Here is a 21014-nt window from a genome sequence, read left to right on the forward strand (position 1 = left end):
TCACCTGCATATGAATTAGAAACCCATATTTGGTCTGACTCAGGGTTCTTCCTGGTTGCGCACGCATCTCTCAGCCAAGGCGCATCTCTCAGCCAAGATGGATTCCAGCGAGGATTCTGGGAGGTTGCTAGGACATATTATGGGCTGGCGTCTCCTCCCTCCTTTTGGCCCCTCCCTAATTCTCCCCGTTAGTTTTCAGCGGCAGCACTGTGTTCCTTATGGGGACCTCTTGTTGCGAGACAACTCATGTGAGTGATCATCATTGGGCCTGGCCGAGGTGGGCGGTTTCAGTCAATGCTTCCCTAACATCTCTGGGCCTGGTTTTCTAATCTATGAAGTGAGGAGTTTGGACTAAGTTAGGTTTGGGGGAAAAGAACGTTCTTCTGAATATTAATAAATTTTATATTTAAGAAAGGTCTGAGAAACTTAATTTAAGAAAATGAAAGAAAGTTCTCTCCTGCAGAAGGTGCCTTGTCAAGGTGTTTAATATGTTACTGTGCATTGTGAAGCTCCAAAAGGCAGATATAGTATACAATATTTCCCAAGGTATTTGCTTATAAAATCACATGTGCATGGAGCCTTTCAATCAGTAGCAATCTGAGGAACTTACTTTGAGAAACACTAAACTAGATAATCTGTAAAGTGTCTTTTAATTCTAATATTCTTTTTTTTTTAACATCTTCACTGGAGTATAATGGCTATACAATGTTCTGTTAGTTTCTGTTGTATAACAAAGTGAATCAGCTGTATGTATACATAGATCCCCATATCTCCTCCCTCTTGCGTCTCCCTCCCACCCTCCCTATCCCACCCCTCTAGATGGTCACAAAGCACCAGCTGATCTCCCTGTGCTATGCGGCTGCTTCCCACTAGCTATTTATTTTACATTTGGTAGTGTGTATATGTCCATGCCACTCTCTCACTTTGTCTTATTGTATCAAGCTGGAATGGTATGAAGAAAATGGGCCTGTGTCAGGTACATTAATGACATGCTAAAGTGGGAAACATGTTTCATATTTACCAGTATCTTCTTTAGACTTTTTTCTCTTTCTAATGGCAACACCATTCTCACTGTCAGCCCAGCTGGAAACTTCAGTACTTAACAGGCAACCTTGACTCTCAGCTGTCAGTCTATCCATTGCTAAATCCTGATAATTCATCCTTGGTGTTATCTCTGAAACTCATTTCCCAGTCAGTAACCATGGCCCCAGGCTTTACTCATGGACCTGTTTCTTGATTATTGCTTCACTGGTAGAAACACTGAAAATCTCTCTAACTTATGAGGGCATGAAAAATCTCCTTCTCTCTGCTTGTCTATTCTTTACCACGAAGCCAGAGATCTTTCTTCTAAACCATGAATCTAATCAGGTTACTCACCTTCTCAGAAATCTTCAAAGGTCCCACAGTTGTTACAGAATAAAATTTGAAATTCTTCAAGGTCATTCATGCTCTAGCCCTAAATTACCCTACATTTCCTATCTCTACGAGCCAAGTTCACTCCTCCTTAAAAACATCTTATTTCATGCCTTTTCGACTCTGTTAATATAATTTTCTCTCTTGGGATTCCCACCTCTCTTCTCTTGTTATCAAAACATTTGTCTCCCATAAAATATTAGTATGATTCAAGACAGTTCTATCGCCGCCTCTTCTTTGAAACTTCCCCTGAGCCCTTATTTAGCCATGCACTCTCCCTTCTCCATATGTGGTTAGAACCTCCTTTATCTAATAAGTCCCCTGCCGGTATTAAAGTGATTTGTAAACTCATGCTAATCATTTTTCAAAGCTTTTTTTAAAGCTCTGCCTCCAGTTCCATTATACCTGATCCCATTCATTTGCTCGCTCATTCAACAACTATTTATTGTGTACCAGGCACCGTGGAAATATAAGCAGGGGTAAGATCCTGCAACCAGTCCCTTTGTTCCCCACAGGACAGCTCCAGGTGCTTGAGGGGAGGCTCCAGCGGGCAGCCCATCAACGATCTCCCACGTCCTTCCCAAGCAGCTATGAGCAGAGCGCACTGCGCAAGCCCCGAATACCGCGCTGTGATTGCTCCTTTGGCACAGGTGGTAAGATTCTCTCCTTTGAGATCCTTAGAACGCAACATTAAAAAAACACCTGTCCTTTGATCAAACCTCCAAAGCCTTATTTTCAGATTCATCCTATTAAGGCTCTGAAACAAGCCTATACTCAACACGCTGCAAATCCTCGCGCGCTTACTAGAGTATTATTTACTGTAAAAGTGTGCGATAAACACACAGAAGTCCCCAAAGCTGAAGGCTGGAAAGATGCAGTAGGAAGATAAATAAGCTTTGATGATGATTTCAATGGATGGTAATTTCTCGCTTCCACGGATACTCCACAAACACAGCTGTCAGAAGTGCGCTGTGTAAATCAGATGCTAATTAAATTAAATTCCCACTAGAATTAAGGCAGCAAAGCATTTTGTCTTGTTTTCTTGCAACCAGGGCTCTCAATCAAGACAGCTGGGACACTGGCATTTCAGGTCCGTGGAGGAGACAGCTGCCGTGAAGCAAAGCAACTGCGCGCATAGTTAAATTGCCATCGGTAACAGGAAAGTAGATGGCATTTTTGACAACACTAGTAACGTTTAAAACATGAACCAACTAGTGGAAACAGGGCTGGTCTAGGAAAGAAGGGACCTGGGTTCTGATGCAAGTTTTGGCAAAATCATTTTACAACTAGCTTCAGTTACCTGCTTCCTGGCCCCCACCTCCCATCCGCCTGTCCTTCCTTCTTTCCTTCTACTGAATATTTATTGAGTGGAAACTACTGACAGGCCATGTAGTGGGTCCTGGACATACAACAATACAAAAGACACTCCCTGTCCTCTGGATGCTCCTGGTCTTTTTGAAGAATTAGGAAGTGGGATTCTGTGATCTCAGCATCTTCTGGGACTTAGAGCTTATCATTCCAAATATGATCTTTAAGAAACAAACAAAAAAATATGATCTTTCATTCAACCAGCATTTAGGTAATATCAACTCTGTTTTTCAGAGTTCCATCCCATCTCTTTGTTGAAGGATACGGAAGACACATCCCTGCCCTTGCCTTTAGTTTTTAGAGTATGGTTAGAAATAAAAGCATGCATGATTGAAACAACACTTGAAATATTCCACAGCTACAGATAAGCAGATATAAGAAAAATATTACATATATTATGTAGAGAAGTATTGAGGCTAAAGCTTGGGCAAGGAGTCATTCAGTGAATGCTTTTTTTCACTCATTTATTCATTCATGAAACATTTACTAAATACCTACTATGTGTCAGATTCTGGGCTGTGTGCTGGGGACACCAAAGAGACAGTCTCTGCCTTCAAGGAGCTTCTACTTAATTGGAGAGGCAAATACATAAAAAGTTAATTATAATAAAATGTGGTTACAGCAATGATAGAATCATTAGAATAGGATGCACAGGGAAGAGAAATTTTCTTTAAAAACAAACTCAAAGGACTATTGAAAGTATTTCATCTCCTCCATACTTTCAATTGCCTCTAGATTTTGTGTTCCACATATCACTCCCCATCAATACTCTAAGACAAAATTCTGGTGGAAGGTAACCATACATGGTATATTTACAAGAAAGACCCCAGGATAGGGTAGCAATCTCCCTCCTAAACACAGTCTGATACAAATATTAATATTTACTTATTCAAGAATACATAATGTTACAACAATAGAAAAATGGAAAATCAAACTGGGATATTCATAAAATGGAATACAACCCAGCGATCAAAAGGGATGAACTGCTGATATACACAACAAAATTAAATCTCAAAAATATTGTGCTGAGTGCAGCAAGCCTTAAACAAAGAGTACATACTATGTGATTCCATTATTATAAAATTTATTTTATAATATTACTATATAAAATATTTTTATATAATAATTTTTTATTATTTTTATTTGTTTTTTATAATTTTTATTTATTTTTAAATAATTTTATTACAAAAATCACATACTATGTGATTCCATTATTATAAAAATCTAGAACCGGAAAAACTGATCTATGGTGGAAAAAAATTAGAATGGTGGTTGCCTCTGGGAAGTAGGAGAGGGGATTGATTGGGAAGGGGCATGAGGAACCCGGAGCGGGGGTGTCATGGTAATGTTCTGTACCTTGATAGTGGGTTAGATCATGTACACAGGTGGAGTCATTGGATTACACAATACATAATTAAGATTTGTATTACCGTAGATGGAATAAACCAATATTGAACTCGAGGTAATGATCTGCATGCTGAAGTATTTAGAGGGAAGTGTGCTGATGTCTGCACTTTACTTTCAAATGCATCAGAAGTAAGATGGATTAATGGATCGATAGAGGAGTGAATAGGTGGATAGAAATAAAGCAAGTCTAGTAAAATATTAATGGTACAATCTAGCCAGTGGATATCAGGGTATTCACTTATAATATTCTTTCAACTTGACTGTATTTCATAATAAAATTTGGGAGGTGGAAAGGATACATGATGTTCTCAAAGAGTGGGAGTGACAGCTGTTTGGCACTCTCTTCTAGAAACCGTGCATCTCCCTAGAGTCCTGGTATAGGGTCGAGCCCCTGGACTCCTGTGAGGCAGTGGTTCTTAATCCTAGGAGCATATTCCTACCGCACAGGAGAATCCCCTGTGGGAGTTTAAAAAAAATCCATATATCAGGGGCACACCCTTGGAATTCTGATTTCAAGAGGTCTGGAGTGGGGACCCAGATATCTGTGTCTTTAAAAGCTCCCCGGATAAGTTTTATAGGAACCCCAGGTTCCTTCCACCACAAGGAATGAAATTCTCTGTCCACCAAAGGGGTCCCCAAATAGAAAGCATCCATCACAATGGCTTTCTTAAGCCTCCTCTGGGGCCCTTCCTTGCTTAGTAGTTACCACGCTGAGAAAATAACTAGACAGAGTGATGGAGGTGATGGTGTGATGGTTCCCGCCAGGAGCATGGGAACAAGCAAGTCAAAGGAGGTGAAACGTGATGATGTTGTGGTATCTCTTTCAGCTCAGGATGCCTAATTCCATGTGAAAGGCAGTGCTTAAGGCTGGAGATGAAAAGAGGAGAACTTGTGTGAGAAGGTTAACCAGCTCTAGGTTTTTGGTGGCTTATTTATATTCCCTGACTTCTAAGTGGAAGTAAATTCTTCAATTTCCCCTTCTTGTTTTCATTTCTCTTTCCCCATCCACTGTTCCTTCACCCCTCCTCCTTTCTCCTCTATCACTTTAAAATGCAAACACACAGACATTACTTATATAGCTATGTTGATGTCTGCTTTCTGTCCCTTTCCCTCCCACTCAGGCTCTGGAAAGTTATCCTGCTCTGTTCATGCTTATAGCATCCATAACCTCTAGCACAAGACCTATGCAAATAGCAGGTGTATGAAAGAATTTAATTCAAAGAAAGGTTGGAGGTGAAAAGTAGGTGGAGACTATTTTCTACCTTGTTTAAAGATAGAATGAAAGTTTTGACAGCTTCCCTGAATGTCCTACCATAAATCAATTCTTTATCATCAGGAGCTATTTTTTTTCCTTTTTGCCACATATTTTTGAAATATAACCACTCGGAAATTATCCAGTAGTGACATCTAGTGAGCTGACTTTAACTATTATGTAGAGTTGAGAGCTTTCTTCAAATACTGTCTTTCTTAGTTCCCAAAACGGCTGAAAAAAATATTGCTCTGAGTTGGTATTTCTGCAGGGAGAAACTGAAAATGGTCCACATTACTCAAAAGGAAAAAACAACATACAGATCTACCTGTGAAACCCATTTCCAATGGTTAGTGTGACTCCATACCTCTCACCCCAGTCCACTTAAGAAGTGTGTTATAATGTTTGTCTTTGCCTAGGAACTCAAGCTACAAAAATATTACACACCATTTCACTGGAAGCTGCCACAGACTGATTCCTGAGGTGAACATCTGGACATGTGTTCCAGAACTGATGGGGAAAAAACCTTCCATGGGCCATAGCAGAAACAAGATGAAAATCTTTGACTGGGCGGTTATACATTAGAGAGTGAATAATAATGTAGTGTGTAAAAGGATGAAAAAAAAGTGGATTTAAAGAAAGGTGAGCTACTTCCAAGAAACAGCAGAATAAGTGACTCCCAAAATTCATAGAATATCGTGACTAACTTGGCATTTCCTATTGCATGATCAAAGCAAGAGAAAACTTTGTCTCTTGGTTTATAAGCCAACGTATCTTTTTTTTATATTTTAAATCTTAGTTCTATGATTCTTGATGCATGAAGAGAAAAAAATAAAACTAGAACAAAACTGCCACCTATGGTATAAAAATGATAACTCAGAGGAGAGACTAAGAGACACAATCTGAAGGAAAAGCAGACTCTCAGGATTCTGGGCTTTGAGCATAATGAAGGAAATGCTGTCACTGCAGACACTGATTGATAAGCTGGCTTTTGTTAAGAGCCTACTATGTGCAGGCAGAATGCACAGCGCTAGGAGTTTTCACTGTTGAATTATCACACTATCACACTATAATCCATTTTCCAAAAGTCTGTGGAGCAAACAATGTACAAGTGTTCTATTCCTTACCATTTCAGTGTTTTATTTCTCCATGAGAAAGATGCATCTGAAAAGGTAGTTATCTATTTCAGAGTTCCTCAGTATCAGGGTCAGGACTCAATAAACTGTGAAATTGATTAAATGAGTCTTAAACATCAATTTTTTAAAAAGAAATGAAGTGGAGTAAAAAAGAAAATATCAGAGAGCAGGTAATAAAGATAGGTAGTCTCATGAAATTTTTGTTTTAGTTTTATAGATATGTGTATATACTGGATCTCAGTGAAAGATGTGTTTCTTTCTGTGGGTCAAGCTTAAAAAGTTTGAAGAACACTGATCTAGTTCATTGCTCTGAAATGTACAATGGTTTCCATCCAGTGGACAAATCAAGAGTGAATTTTGTGTAAGAATAAAAATCAACTACAAGAAAAGAACAGCAAAAAGCACAAACATGGGGAGGCTAAACAGTATGCTACAAAACAACCAATGGATCTCTGGAAGAAATCAAAGAAGAAATTAAAAAATACCTGGAGACAAATGAAAACAAAAACACAACGATCCAAAACTTACGGGATGTAGCAAAAGCCATTCTAAGAAGGAAGTTTATAGAGATACAAGCCTACCTCAGGAAATAAGAAAAATCTCAATTACACAACGTAACTTTACACCTAATGGAACTAGAAAAAGAAGAACAAACATAACCCAAACTTAGAAGGAAAGAAATCATAAAGATCAGAGCAGAAATAAATGAAACAGAGGCTAAAGAAACAATAGAAAAGATCAACAAAACCAAGATTCTTTGAAAAGATATATAAACTCATTTATTTAGCCAAACTTGTCGAAAAAAGAGAGCCCAAATCAATAAAATCAGAAATGAAGGCAAAATTATAACTAACACCATAGAAATACAAAGGATCATAAGAGATTACTACCAACAATTATACACCAATAAAATGGACAACCTAGAAGAAATGGAAAAATTCCTAGGAAGTTATACTCTTCCAAGACTGAGCCAGGAAGAAATAGAAAATATGAACAGACCAATTACCAGTAATGAAATTTAATCAGTAATTTTAAAACTCCCAGCAAACAAAAGTCCAGGACCAGATGGCTTCACAGGTGAATTCTACCAAACATTTAGAGAAGAGTTAACACCTATCATTCTCAAACTATTCCAAAACATTTCAGAGGAAGGAACACTTCTGAATTTATTTTATGAGGCCAGCATCACCCTGATACCAAAACCAGACAAAGATATCACACAAAAAGAAAATTACAGGCCAGTGTCACTGATGAATATAGATGTAAAATCCTCAACAAAATATTAGCAAACTGAATTCAACAATAAGTTAAAAGGATCATGCACCATGATCAAGTGGGATTTATTCCAGGGATGCAGTGATGGTTCAATATCAGCAAATCAATCAGTGTGATACACCACATTAACAATTTGAAGAACAAAAATTATATGAACATCTCAAGAGATTCAGAAAAAGTTTTTGACAAAATTTGACATCCACTTATGATAAAAAAAAAAAACTCAAAGTGGGTATAGAGGGAACATAACTCAACAATATAAATGCTATGTATGATAAACCCACAGCTAAGATCATACTTAATGGTGAAAAGCTGAAAGCATTTCCTCTAAGATTAGGAATGAGAAAAGGATGCCCATTCTTACAACTTTTATTCAACATTTTTGGAAGTCCTAGCCACAGCAATCAGACAAGAAAAAGAAATAAAAGAAATCCAAATTGGAAAGGAAGACGTTAAACTGTCACTGTTTGCAGATGACATGTTACTCTACACAGAAAATCCTAAAGACACCACAGAAAAACTACTAGAGCTCATCAATGAATTTGGTAAAGTTGCAGGGTAAAATATTACTATACAGAAATCTGTTGAATTTCTATACTAACAATGAACTAACAAAAGAGAAATTAAGAAGACAATCCCATTTACCATTGCATCAAAAAGAATAAAATACCTAGGGATAACTCTAAGGAGGTAAAAGACCTGTACTCAGAAAGCTACAAGACATTGATGAATGAAATTGAAGATGACAAAAGTAGTTGGAAAGATATACTGTGTTCTTGGAAGAATTAATATTGTTAAAATGACCATTCTATCCAAGGCAATCTACAGATTCAGTGCAACTCCTATCAAAATTCCAATGGCATTTTTCACAGAACTAGAACAAATAATTCTAAAATTTGTATGGAAACACAAAACACCCTGAATAGCCAAAACAATATTGAGAAAGAAGAACAAAACTGGAGGAGTCATGCTCCCTGACTTCAGACTATACTACAAAGCAACAGTCATCAAAACAATATGGTACCAGCACAAAAACAGACATATAGATCAATGGAAGAGAATAGAGAGCCTAGAAATAAACCAATGCACTTACGGTCAATAAGCTACAACAAAGGAGGCAAGAATATACAATGGGGAAAAGATAGTCTCTTCAATAATTGGTGCTGGGACAAACTGGACAGCTACATGTAAAAGAATGAAATTAGAATATTTTCTCATACTATACACAAAAATAAACAAAATGGATTAAAGACCTAAGTGTAAGACCAGAAACCATAAAACTCCTAGAAGAAAATCCATGGCAAACACCCTTTGACATAAATCATAACAATATTTTTTTTTGAATCTGTCTCCCAAAGCAAAGGAAACAAAAGCAAAAATAAACAATTGAGGCCTAATTAAACTGAAAAGCTTTTGCACAGGAAAGGAAACCACTGACAAAATGAAAAGACAGCCTACTGAATGGGACAAAGTATTTGCATATGATATGACCAATAAGTGGTTAATATCTAAAAAATATAAACAACACATACAACTCAACATCCAAAAAACAAACAACCCAATTTAAAAATGGGCAGAAGACCTGAATAGATATTTTTCCAAAGAAGACCTACAGATGGCCAACAGGTACATGAAAAAATGTTCAACATCACTAAACATCAGAGAAATATAAATCAAAACCACAATGAGATATCATGTCACACCTGTCAGAATGGCTATCATCAAAAATACCACAAATAACAAATATTGGTGAAGATGTAGAGAAAAGAGAACACTTATACACTGTTGGTGGGAATGTAAATTGGTGCAGCCACTATGGAAAACAGTATGAATGTTCCTCAAAAAACTAAAAATAGAACTACCATATCATCCAGCATGTCCACTCCTGGGTATATATCCAAAGAAAGGGAAAACCCTAATTTGTAAAGACACATGCACCCTAATGTTCATAGCAGCATTATTTATGATAGCCAAGATATGGAAGCCAACCTAAGTGTCCATCAACACATGAATGGATAAAGAAGATGTGGTATATACATATAATGCAATACTATTCAGTCATAAAAAATGAAATTTTGCTATTTGCAACAACATGGATGGACCTGGAGGGTACCATGCTTAGTGAAATAAGTCAGACAAAGAAAGACAAATACTGTATGTTATTACTTATATGTGGAATCTAAAAACTTAAAAACGGAATGTATATAACAAAACAGAAACAGACTCACAGACATAGAGAAAAAAACTAGTGGTTACCAGTGTGTAGGGGAAGGGGGGAGGGGCAAAATAGGGGTTGAGATTAAGAGGTACAAACTACTATGTATAAAATAAATAAGTTACAAGAATATATTGTACAGCATAGGGAATATAGCCAATATTTTATAATAACTTTAAGTGGAGTATAATCTATAAAAATTTTGAATCAAGATTTTATACATCTGAAACGAATATAATATTGTAAATCAATTATACTTCAATAAAAAACAGAGTGAATTGTGTGTAATAAAATCTTGTTGAAAGGAGGGATTATCTGGTATATTTCTTTAGGGATATTTTCAAAGATACTCTCAGAACAAATAGATGGTAAAGAATAAGTAGACTGAAAGATTTCTGATCCAACTGAGTTTCCCTAAATAATCACTTTCCTGAATGGTGCATATCACGTGCCAGTTGTTGAAGCTCAGAGTAAACTGTTTGTTCAAGCATATAGCTTTTCTTCACTAAGTACACCCATCCTTATGTCATTTATTACATCACTAGTTATAAACCACCTTCTTCCTCTTCTCTCAAAAGAACCCTTGCTGTATTTCTTAAGCCCACATGCAATTATCCGAAAACACATTTTGTAAATCTCTGGAGTGAGGAATATGGTTGTAACAGATGACAGAATTGTGTTATGAATTATTTAAGGCAGCATACATCACGAGTGCCTAAAATGAGAATTCAATGGGTAGTTGAAAACCAAAATCCCAAGAAACGTAAAACATAAAGCATGATACGATTCCTGCGTGTGGTATTTTCAAATATACTGCTGACCAGCTTGTTTGTATAAATCATTTTCCAACACAGGAAAGCAACAGAATCTTGCAGAGTGGGCAGAACAATTTCCTAACCTTTTGGTATGTGTCTTTTGATTAGAAGAATGGTACTTCTATAACTTCAAAACAGATTTTCAAGACCTTGTGTCCTCTGGAAGCTCCAAGATGCAGAAATGAATAGGCCATCAGTAAAGTGAGTGGAAGGTCTCAAACTGCCAAAATCTCAGAGGAAGCATGGTAAGCCAGAAACCCAATAGTTTTTGTTTTCTTCATCTCCCAACTTTTAATTCCAAAATATATTAAACCTACAGAAAAATTGAAAGAATAGCACAATGAGCATCTCTATAGCCTTCATCTATCTTGGTTAGCTAATTGTTAACATTTTGCCATGTATTTACTTTCTCCTATAACTAGCTAGCTAGATATATTTGATACAGATATAGATATATAGACATACATATACAAAGATATAAATATATACTAAGTTGCAGACATCATGACAATTTACCCCTAAACACTTCAACAACTGTCTCCTAAAAAAAAATTATACTCTCCTATATAAGCATAATATTTAACACTGAATCAGTAATACCTCCTAGTACACAGCCCAATCTAAATTTTTCCAGTTGTCCTGGCACCTGGTATTCTTGATCCTGTGCCGAGATTCTATTCCTCAGCCCTGACAGTTCTCAGAACAAGCAGTTCATGTAAATCCACAGCATAGCTTCCTTACCCCATGCAAGGACCAAGCCCCATAGCCAGGACTATACATTATTAGTCAACACCCCAACCCCCTACCAGAGTCAAAGGATGGGAGGACCGTGAGTGACATAATGGGGAGGAGCTGTTACTGGTCAGGAAGGCCTCTTGAGAGGGCAATGTTCTTCCTCTAACTTTACAATGATGAACCAGGGAGCTTTGAGGTGTGGGATTTTCTTTCCAAACAAGCCCCGAGGTGAAAGGTCTGATGTGTTTGGGGGATGTTTACACCTAATGCTGAGGCCAAGCCCACCCCCCCTTCCCTGCCCCTACTATGGCATACAAGGCCCTTCATGAATGGGCTTCTGTTTATCTCTCCAGTCGCCTCTCCTTCCATCGCCTACTCTCCATCCGCCCCTAAAAAATGAACTCCCCTCTGACATCTAGGCCACTGCAACGAGTTTCTTCTGCCGAGATGGGGATTTCTCCCATTTCACCCCCAGTCTCCTCCAAGAACCCCTGGCTTCCTGCGTCTGAGTAAGCTGTTCCTCCTCTATGCTCCCAGAGCTCCTGGCGTCTCCTTTCTGAACCACGGTACTCAGCTGTCATTGCCCATTTATTTGTCTGTGCCTGCCCATCAGTAAGCACCATGTGGGCAGAGCTGTCTCCTCCATCGCTATCGCAAGGCCAGCCATAGTAAGTCTCAAGCAGTATTTTTTTTTTTCAGTTTTAATATTGCTTCAATTGAAGTATAGTTGACGTACAATGTGTTAATTTCTCCTGCACAGCAAAGTGACTCAGTTATACATATATATACATTCTTTAAAAAAAAATTCTTTCCCATTATGGTTTATCATAGGATATTGAGCTTAGTCCTCTGCGCTATACAGTAGGACCTTGTTGTTGATCCATTCTATATATAATAGCTTACGTCTGCTAACCCCAACCTCCCACTCTATCCCTCCCCCCAACCCCCTCCCTCTTGGCAACCACCAGTCTGTTCTCTATGTCCATGATTCTGTTTCTGTTTCATAGATGAGTTCATTCATGTCATATTTTAGATTCCACATATAAGTGATATCATATGATTTTTGTCCTTCTCTTTCTGACTTACTTCACTTAGTATGACAATCTCTAGTTGCATCCATGTTGCTGCAAATGGCATTATTTCATTCTTTTTTATGGCTGTGTAGTATTCCATTTTATATGTGTACCACATCTTCTTTATCCATTCATCTCTCAGTGAACATTTAGGATGTTGCTGTGTCTTGGCAACTATGAATAGTGCTGCTATGAACATAGGGGTGCAAGTATCTTTTGAATAATACTTTTGTCTGGATACATGCCCAGGAGTGGGATTGATGGATCATATGGTAATTCTATTTTTAGTTTTCTGAGGAACCTCCATATCAAGCAATGTTTATTAAGTGGGTTTATTACATGTTGCTTGAACTCTCCTTATCGAGGAATTAGGCCCCATGGTTTATGCATTCCTTCACACCCTATTTCATGCTAGGTACTCAATGGATAGTAAGTATTATATGATGGGATCCTTATCCTCAGAGAGCCATGCTCTAGATAGGGAAGCAAATCTGGTACACACAAAAGGCTGAATAGTAGTCCTAGAAAACTGGGTGAGAAATGGCTGACACTGTTGCTTTCCAGATCTTAATGTGCATCAGTCACCCAAGGAGACTTGCTAAAAAACATGGATCCCTGGGTGATTGGTTAAGATGGTGGAGTAGAAGGACGTGTGCTCACTCCCTCTTGTGAGCACACCAGAATCACAACTAACTGCTGAACAATCATCGACAGGAACACACCAAAAAAGATACCCCACATCCAAAGACAAAGGAGAAGCCACAATGAGGCAGTAGGAGGGGCGCAATCACAAAATCAAATCCCGTAACTGTTGGGTGGGTGACTCACAAACTGGAGAACACTTATACCACAGAAGTCCACCCACTGGAGGGAAGGTTCTCAGCCCCACGTCAGACTTCCCAACCTGGGGGTCCAGCAACGGGAGAAGGAATTACTAGAGAAACAGACTTTGAAGGCTAGCGGGATTTGATTGCAGGGCTTCGACAGGACTGAGGGAAACAGAGACTCGACTCTTGGAGGACACACACAAAGTAGTGTGAGCATCAGGACGTAGGGGAAGGAGCAGTGACCCCAGGGGAGACTGAACCAGACCTACCTGCTAGTGTTGGAGGGTCTCCTGAAGAGGTGGGGGGCAGCTGTGGCTCACCGTGAGGACAAGGACACTGGTAGCAGAAGTTCTGGGAAGTACTCCTTGGTGTGAGTCCTCCCAGAGTCCGCCATTAGCCCCACCAAAGAGCTGGGTAGGCACCAGTGCTGAGTCACCTCAGGCCAAACAACCAACAGGGAGGGAACCCAGCCCCACCCATCAGCAGACAAGCAGATTAAAGTTTTACTGAGCTCTGCCCACAAGAGCAACACCCAGCTCTACCCACCACCCGTCCCTCCCATCAAGAAAATTATACAAACCTCTTAGATAGCCTCATCCACCAGAGGGCAGACAGCAGAAGCAAGAAGAACTACAGTCCTGCAGCCTGTGGAACAAAAACCACATTCACAGAAAGATAGACAAGATGAAAAGGCAGAGAGGGCCATGTATCAGATGAAAGAACAAGATAAAACCCCAGAAAAACAACTAAATGAAGTGGAGATAGGAAACCTTCCAGAAAAAGAATTCAGAATAATGATAGTGAAGATGATCCAGGACCTTGGAAAAAGAATGGAGGCAAAGATAGAGAAGATGCAAGAAATGTGTAACAAAGACCTAGAAAAATTAAAGGACAAACACCTAGAAGAATTAAAGAACAAACAGAGATGAACAATACAATAACTGAAATGAGAAATACACTAGAAGGAATCAATAGGAGAATAACTGAGGCAGAAGAACAGATAAGTGACCTGAAAGACAGAATGGTGGAATTCACTGCCACGGAACAGAATAAAGAAAAAAGAATGAAAAGAAATGAAGACAGCCGAAGAGACCTCTGTGACGACATTAAATGCAACAACGTTCACATTATAGGGGTCCCAGAAGGAGAAGAGAGCGAGAAAGGACCTGAGAAAATATTTGAAGCGATTATGGTCGAAAACTTCCCTAATATGGGAAAGGAAATAGCCACCCAAGTCCAGGAAGCACAGAGAGTCCCAGGCAGGATAAACCTAAGGAAAAACACGCCAAGACACATAGTAATCAAATTGACAAAAATTAAAGACAAAGAAAAATTATTAAAAGCAACAAGGGAAAAACGACAAATAACATACAAGGGAACTCCCATAAGTTTAACCCCTGATTTCTCAGCAGAAACTCTACAAGCCAGAAGGGAATGGCACGATATATTCAAAGTGATGAAAGGGTTGTAGGTACAACCAAGGTTTCTCTATCGGGCAAGGATCTCATTCAGATTCGACAGAGAAATCAAAAGATTTACAGACAAGCAAAACTAAGAGAATTCAGCACCACCAAACCAGCTCTACAACAAATGCTGAAGGAACTTCTCTAAGTGGGAAACACAAGAGAAGAAAAGGACCTACAAAAAGGAACCCATAACAATTAAGAAAATGGTCATAGGAAAATACATATCGATAATTACCTTAAACGTGAATGGATGAAATGTTCCAACCAAAAGACACAGGCTCACTGAATGGATACAAAAACAAGACCCATATATATTCTGTTTACAAGAGACCCACTTCAGACTTAGGGACACATACAGACTGAAAGTGAGCGGATGGAAAATGATATTTCATGCAAATGGAAATCAAAAGAAAGCTGGAGTAGCAATACTCATATCAGATAAAATAGACTTTAAAATAAAGAATGTTACAAGAGACAAGGCAAGACACTACGTAATGATCAAGGGATCAATCCAAGAAGAAGATATAACAATTATAAATATATATGCACCGAACATAGGTGCACCTCAATACATAAGGCAACTGCTAACAGCTATAAAAGAGGAAATTGACAGTAACACAATAATAGTGGGGGAATTTAACACCTCACTTACACCAATGGACAGATCATCCAGACAGAAAATTAATAAGGAAACACAAGCTTAAAATGACGCAATAGACCAGATAGATTTAATTGATATTTATAAGACATTCCATCCAAAATCAGCAGATTACACTGTCTTCTCAAGAGCACATGGAACATTCTCCAGGATAGATCACATCTTGGGTCACAAATCATGCCTCAGTAAATTTAAGAAAATTGAAATCATATCAAGCATCTTTTCTGATCACAACTCTATGAGATTAGTAATCAATTACAGGGAAAGAAAACATAAAAAACACAAACACATGGAGGCTAAACAATATGTCACTAAATAACCAAGAGATCAGTGAAGAAATCAAAGAGGAAATAAAAAATACGTACAGACAAATGACAACGAAAACATGACGATCCAAAACCTATGGGATGCAGCAAAAGCAGTTCTAAGAGGGAAGTTTATAGCAATACAAGCCTACCTCAAGAAACCAGAAAAATCTCAAATAAACAATCTAACCTTACACCTAAAGGAACTAGAGAAAGAAGAATAAACAAAACCCAAAGTTAGCAGAAGGAAAGAAATCATAAAGATCAGAGCTGAAATAAATGAAATAGAAATAAAGAAAACAATAGCAAAGATCAATAAAACTAAAAGCTGGTTCTTTGAGAAGATAAACAAAATTGATAAACCATTAGCCAGACTCATCAAGAAAAGGAGGGAGAGGACTCAAATCAATAAAATTAGAAACGAAAAAGGAGAAGTTACAACAGACACCGCAGAAATACAAAACATCCTAAGAGACTACTACAAGAAACTCTATGCCAGTAAAATGGACAACCTGGAAGAAATGGACAAATTATTAGAAAGGTATAACCTTGAAGACTGAACCAGGAAGAAATAGAAAATATGAAGAGACCAATCACAAGTAATGAAATTAAAACTGTGATTAAAAATCTTCCAACAAACAAAAGTCCAGGACCAGATGGCTTCACAGGTGAATTCCATCAAACATTTAGAGAAGAACTAACACCCATCCTTTTCAAACTCTTCCAAAAAATTGCAGAGGAAGGAACACTCCCAAACTCATTCTATGAGGCCACCATCACCCTGATACCAAAACCAAAGATACTACCAATAAAGTAAATTAGAGACCAATATCACTGATGAATATAGATGTAAAAATCCTCAACAAAATACTAGCAAACAGAATCCAGCAACACGTTAAAAGGATCATACACCATGATCAAGTGGGATTTATCCCAGGGATGCAAGGATTCTTCAGTATATGAAAATCAATCAATGTGATACACCATATTAACAAATTGAAGAATAAAAACCATATGATCATCTCAATAGATGCAGAAAAAGCTTTTGACAAAATTCAACACCCATTTATGATAAAAACTCTCCAGAAAGTGGGCATATAGGAAACCTACCTCAACATACTAAAGGCCATATATGACAAACCAACAGCAAACATCATTCTCAATGGTGAAAAACTGAAAGCATTTCCTCTAAGATCAGGAACAAAACAAGGATGTCCACACTTGCCAGTATTATACACGATAGTTTTAGAAGTCCTAGCCATGGCAATCAGAGAAGAAAAAGAAAAGGAGTACAAGTTGGAGAAGAAGAAGTAAAACAGTCACTCTTTGCAGATGACATGATACTATACATAGAGAATCCTAAAGATGCCACCAGAAAACTATTAGAGCTAATCAATGAATTTGGTAAAGTTGCAGAATACAAAATTAATGCACAGAAATCTCTTGCATTCCTATACACTAATGATGAAAAATCTGAAAGAGAAATTAAGGAAACACTCCCATTTACAATTGCAACAAAAAGAATTAAATACCTAGAAATAAACCTACCTAAGGAGGTAAAAGACCTGTACTCAGAAAACTATAAGACACTGATGAAAGAAATCAAGGATGACACAAACAGATGGAGAGACATACCATGTTCTTGGATTGGAAGAATCAATAGTGTGAAAATGACTATACTACCCAAAGCAATCTACAGATTCAATGCAATCCCTATCAAATTACCAATGGCATTTTTTACAGAACTAGAACAAAAAATTTCACAATTTTTATGGAAACACAAAAGACCCTGAATAGCCAAAGCAGTCTTGAGGGAAAAAACGGAGCTGGAGGAATCAGACTCCCTGACTTCAGACTATACTACAAAGCTACAGTAATCAGGACAATATGGTACTAGCACAAAAACAGAAATATATATCAATGGAGCAGGATAGAAAGCCCAGAGATAAACCCATGCACCTGTGGTCAACTAATCTATGACAAAGGAGGCAAGGATATACAATGGAGAAAAGACAGTCTCTTCAATAAGTGGTGCTGGGAAAACTGGACTGCTACATGTAAAGAATGAAATTAGAACACACCCTAACTCCATCTTCATCAGAATCGTCACCTGATGAAAGCAAGGTGTAAAGAATCTGACAACACTGTGATCATTACCTAGAAAAATGAGGAGTGGGAGATCTTTTCAGCCAGAGGGAACAGCATTGCAGAGGCCCTGAAGTGGCAAACAGTAGGACATGAAAAGAAGACAAGTATGGCTGGAGCTAGGGAGCAGGAGGTAAGGTGACTATATAATTTTGTCCAAATAGGGACATTTTTGATCATGAAAGTATGTGTTATTAACAATTATGCCAGGACAGTCCTGGGAAAACTGGGATGCATATTAGCAACACACAGAGTAGTGTCCAGTGATTTGGGGCATGAAGATAGAGGCCACACCATGCAGGGTCTATGGCCCATGGGAAGGAGCTTGGATTTTATTCTAAGTGCAAAGGGGAGAAAGCCTTTGGTGGGTTTTAAGCAAGGCAGTGTCGTGTTATTTTCCAATTTATGCATGTATGGGATTCTCAGGTGAGTGCACAAAGGGTAAAATTTCACAGGCCAGAGTATGATGCTTTGATATTCATCACTGCCTTATTCTGGATGCCCCTGAAGTAGTATGTAAGCACTTGCTCACATCTCTTCAAAGTGTTCCATAGCTGCACATAAGGAGGTAAAATAAATCAGGGTCATTACAGTATATCTTGGCATCTCAGAACATGTAAGAACATTTGGCTTGTCAAGTGAATCCCAAGAAACACAGAAACCACAGAAAAGCAATGAATCAAACACTGTTATTTGCCTTAAGCCTCCCACTTCAAGGCCACCAAACCTTGGGCTGTGGCCACCCAGCTGAGGGAGATGATTCCAGATGTGAGATCCTCCAGTTAGCTTAGCAGGCAGCACATGTTTGCAACACTGTAAAAAGAGTATCTGTACTGACATGAACTTCTACAAGGCCCCAGGAGTCAAACACTGGGTCACTGGGTGTCACAGATGGAATATTTGTGATCCCCCACCCGTTGCCCAGAAATTCAAGGGTTGAAACCAAACCTCTAGGGTGATAGTATTAGGTATGGGAACTTTGGGAGGTGATTAGGTCATGAGAGTGGAGCCCTCATGAACCGAACTAGTGCCCTTATATAAAGACTACTCCACAGAGCTCCCTAGACCCTTCTGCCACGTAAGGACACAGCAAAAATATGGCCACCTATGAACCAGGAAGCCCTCATCGGAAACCAAATCTGCTGGCACGTTTGATCTTGGGCTCCCCAGCCTCCAGAAGCTTGAAAAATAGATTTCTACTCTTTATAAACCACCCAGTCTATGGTATTCTGTTGCAGCAGCCTGAAGGGACTAAGACACAGGCTAACCAACTAGCCGTTTTCCAAAGAAGTGAATCCTAGTGAGGCAAAGCTCCCTAAGCATTTCCCAGATGTTCAAGGCATTTATGGGTATCTACGAAGTACAGGCACGATGCTTGGTGCTGGGGGTAAACTACAAAGATGAACAAATCATGGTACCTGCCCTCAGGAGATAAAAATATAGTAAAGAGAAAACTTCACATAAGCCAAATGACGTGCTAACAACTCCAAAGAAGTTTCAGACGCAATGCTCTTGGCAACAGAAAGAGGAAGAAACTAATCTACAGGGGAGGACTGGCCAAGGCTTAATGGGCTAAGTGGAATTTATCCTGAGCATTGAAAAAGAGGTAGGATTTTGACAGGTAAATAAGGCTGGAAAAGACATTGAGGCTGCTGGAATCTTGGCCCTGTGACCAATTAGCTGTGCGAACTTAGGCAAATCACTTAACCTCTCTAAGCTTTAATTTCTTTATCAGTAAACCTAGGAAAATGATGATGCAAAGTGGTTGTGAGTAAAAAATGAAATGATGTGCATGAAAGCGCCCACCATAGCATCCAACACCTAAAAGGTGTACCCAGCCATCTATTCTACTGATACTATGTTAAGAGGAGGAAATAAGGTGAGTGACCTGAAGACTTTTGGGGCAAATGATAAACAGCCCCATTTGAAAGGAAGGTAGCGTGAATGGAGAACACGGCTGGAAGCTGGTCTAGGCTTAAGTGAGAGTAGCTCAGGGCAGAGAAATCTGAGGAATTTGCCTTTCATTTGCCATGTAGTGGTGGGCATAACTGTCAGAATCCAGTCAGGACACTGTGACCAGCCAATCTGGATATTCCATAACTAAAGATTAAGTTGTAAAGCTTACCTCCCTCAAAATTAATCTCCAACAAAAATTAACCACAACAGTTCCTTTAAGAGCAACGACTTAATACAAAGAATTATTAAGTAGGTATTGGGGAACTAAAAAAGAACTAAAGTAACACAAAGGGAGCAGAGTTTGGAGTTACTGAAACTTGGAAGTTTGGGACAGTGTGTTGTTCCTTAAATAATTGAAAAGAGAATTACCATATGATTCAGCAATTCTACTTCTGGGTATATGCCCCAAAGAAATTGAAAGCAAGGTCCCAAAGAGATACTTGTACACCCATGTTCATAGCAGCACTATTCCCAATAGCCAAAATGTGGAAGCAAACTAAGTGTCCATCGATGCATGAATGGATAAACAACATGTGCTACGTCCATACAATGGAATATTATTCAGTCCTAAAAAGAAAGGAAATTCTGACACATGCTTCAGCATGCATGAACCTTAAGGATATTATGCTCAGTGCAATAAGCCAGTCACAGAAGAATAAATACCGTATGATTCCACTTATATCAGGGACCTAAGAGTAGTCAAATTCATAGAAACAAAGTAGAATGGTGGATGCCAGGGGCTGGGAGGAGGGATATATGGGGAGTAATTGTTTAACGGGTATAGAATTTTACTTTTGCAAGGTGAAAAGAGTTCTGGAGATCGGTTGCACCGATAATTTGAATGTTCTTAACACTGTGGAACTGTACACTTAAAAATGGTTAAGATGGTAAATTCTATGTTATGTGTATTTTACCAAAATTAAAAACAAAACAACAACAAAAACACACTTAGAAATTTGGAAGAGGACCCT

At 38.6% G+C, this 21014-nt stretch overlaps 1 long non-coding RNA gene across 1 annotated transcript; it reads right to left on the reverse strand.

Moving 5' to 3' along the window:
• Positions 1–980: 980 nt before the first annotated feature.
• On the reverse strand, positions 981–20748 carry LOC113628672 (uncharacterized). The gene is made up of 4 exons (XR_003436176.1): positions 20592–20748; positions 14090–14093; positions 3269–3275; positions 981–992 (listed from the first exon to the last, which is right to left on the reverse strand). It is a non-coding gene; the product is annotated as an uncharacterized LOC113628672 (long non-coding RNA).
• Between the last annotated feature and the right edge of the window lie 266 nt (positions 20749–21014).

Source organism: Aethalodelphis obliquidens, unplaced genomic scaffold (assembly GCF_003676395.1).
Source record: "Aethalodelphis obliquidens isolate GAN/ISIS:26980383/991018 unplaced genomic scaffold, ASM367639v1 scaffold24, whole genome shotgun sequence".
Classification (NCBI taxonomy): Eukaryota; Metazoa; Chordata; class Mammalia; order Artiodactyla; family Delphinidae; genus Aethalodelphis; species Aethalodelphis obliquidens.